Consider the following 2939-nt stretch of genomic DNA (forward strand, 5'->3'; position numbering starts at 1 on the left):
GAAGGAACTGCAGATGCTGGTTCAAACCCTAGACAGACACAAAATGCTGGAGTAACTCAGCAGGGCAGGCAGCAACTCTGGAGAGAAGGAATGGGTGGCGCTTCGGGTCGAGACCCTTCTTCAGACGTTAAAGTAAAATGATTTTGAAGGGTCTCGACCCGAAACGTCACCCATTTCTTCTCTCCAGAGATGTTGCCTGTCCCGCTGAGCCACTCCAGCATTCTGTGGCTAGCTGAGTTCTTACAGCCTTCTATTTTCTGTTCTACAAAGCATGGGGTTTTATGATCTGACCCGACACGTTGGTGAGAATGCAGTGGAGAATCTCTGGCCTGAGATCTTCTGGTGAACCTGAAGCGTGTGAGTCACACTGCCGGGGCAGATGAACATAAACATTTCACGTTACCCTCTGAAGAAGGGTCTCGACCCGAAACGTCACCTATTCCTTTTCTCCAGAGTTGCTGTCTGACCAGTTGAGTTACTCCAGCATTTTGTGTCTATCTTCACTTTAACTTCACTTTGCCAACATTTTAACTTAGGGTCATAAGATCATAAGTGATAGGAGCAGTATTAGGCCATTCGGCCCATCAAGTCTACTCTACCATTCAATCATGGCTGATCTATCTCTCCCTCCTAACCCCATTCTCCTGCCTTCTCCCCATAACCCCTGACACTCGTACTAATCAAGAATCTATCTATCTCTGCCTGAAATATATCATATCATCATATATATACAGCCGGAAACAGGCCTTTTCGGCCCTCCAAGTCCGTGCCGCCCAGCGATCCCCGTACATTAACACTATCCTACACCCACTAGGGACAATTTTTACATTTACCCAGCCAATTAACCTACATACCTGTACGTCTTTGGAGTGTGGGAGGAAACCGAAGATCTCGGAGAAAACCCACGCAGGTCACGGGGATAACGTACAAACTCCTTACAGTGCAGCACCCGTAGTCAGGATCGAACCTGAGTCTCCGGCGCTGCATTCGCTGTAAAGCAGCAACTCTACCGCTGCGCTACCGTACCACTGACTTGGGCTCCACAGCCTTCTGCAGCAATGAATTCCATAGATTCACCACCCTCACCTTCCACCAACATCAAGAGTCAAGAGTGTTTAATTGTGAAATGTGCAGACAATCAAGTCACTCCCTGCTGCAGTTTATCAGTGATATTAGGTAACCTTTCTACTGTAGTGCAAACCGAAGTGCGTAGTGCAAACAAAGACACAGTTCACGGAAGACCATGAAGTTCCTTCCCACCCTGACCCTAAAAGGAATATTCACCTCAATTGCTCGGGTATTTACATGAAATCTTCTCCCTTGTTCACACAACAGTTACACCCGATATAAACAGAGCAACAAAACTTGCAGATGGTGGTTTACACCGAAGGTAGACACGATAAATGCTGGAGAAACTCAGCGGGACAGGCAGCATCTCCGGATGGAAGGAATGGATAATGTTTCGGGTCGAGACCCTTCTTCAGACTGAGAATCACGGGAGATGGAGACGCAGAGACATGGAAGGGCAAGGTGTGAAAACGAGTGATCAAAGGGGACGTAGTTCGAGGAAAATGTAGAGGAGGAATGACAGAGGGGGAGCAGCGAGAGAGGGTGTTGCAATACCCTCGTCGGAGAGAGGAGGAGAACTTCTTCAAAGTGGACACACCTTGAGGAGATTTCGCAGTGGAGCAGATAAAATGTGTAGGAAGGAACTGCTATGAACAGTACGTAATTTGTGTAACTCGCCCCACCATTAGTTTAACCCATAGATTCTGTTGGTGAATGTTAATTGCTTCCCTCTTATTGTCATTACATCCTGTTATTAAATGCATGAAAGTGCAATGGGGTTCAAATATGTCAAAGAGTCGACACCACGTTCAGGGTAAAGCATCAGTAGGCTGATGTTGATGCACCATTTGGCATTGGTATTGGTTTAGATCTATTATTCTAACTTGTACCGTGATACAATTAGTTTTCCAGCAAATCAGACCATGCACAAGTCCAACAGGTAGTGCAAAAGAGCAAAGAAACAGCGCACAAAATATAGTTACTGCTACAGAGAAAGTGCAGAGAGAAAAAAAGTGCAAGGGTGCAAAGAGGTAGACTGGGGGATCTGTAATCCAGCTTTAGCTTATGTAACTGAAGAAGGGTTCCAATTCGAAAAGTCACCCATCCATGTACTCCAGGGATGCAATCTGACCCGCTAAGTTACTCCAACATTCTGTGGTTGTCCTTATGAGAGGTCTGTTCAATAGTCTGATAACAGCGGGTAAGAAGCTGTTACTGAATCTGGCAGCATGGGCTTTCAAGCTTTTCCTATCATCTGCACCACGGGAGATGGGAGAAGAGGGAATGACCAAAGGTGAGTGATCATGCTTTCTGAGGCAGCATGATGCGTAGCTGGAGCTGATGGTGAGAATTTGGTCTGTGTGATGGACTGGGCTACAACCACAGCTCTCTGCAATACCCAGGTGGGTCTTGAGAGTAACTGCTGCCCCCTACCCTGCCCTACCTGGTAAAATAACACTGGCTCCAAATAGCACCCAAGGTTTCTGCAGCAATTGTGTTTAAAGTTTGCATTCAAATCCCTAATTTCCCTTTATATCCCCCCTTCCCGCCCTCCCTCCCTTTGGATTTACATTTCACTCCCCCTATTCTCATGTTCATAAGTGATAGGAGCAGAATTCGGCCATTCAGCCCATCAAGTCTACTCCACCATTCAATCAAGGCTGATCTCTTTCTCTCTCAACCCAATTCTCCTGCCTTCTCCCCATAACCCCTGGCACCCATACTAATCAAGAATATATCTATCTCTGCCTTTAAAATATCAATTGACGTCTTCACCAGCCTTCAGTGGAGGGGGGTGGAGGGGGAGGGGGGTGGAGGGGGAAGGGGGTGGGGAGAGGAGAGGGTACTGCACCAATGCAGGAGAGGTTTGG

This window comes from Rhinoraja longicauda, chromosome 38, assembly GCF_053455715.1.
Source record: "Rhinoraja longicauda isolate Sanriku21f chromosome 38, sRhiLon1.1, whole genome shotgun sequence".
Lineage (NCBI taxonomy): Eukaryota > Metazoa > Chordata > Chondrichthyes > Rajiformes > Arhynchobatidae > Rhinoraja > Rhinoraja longicauda.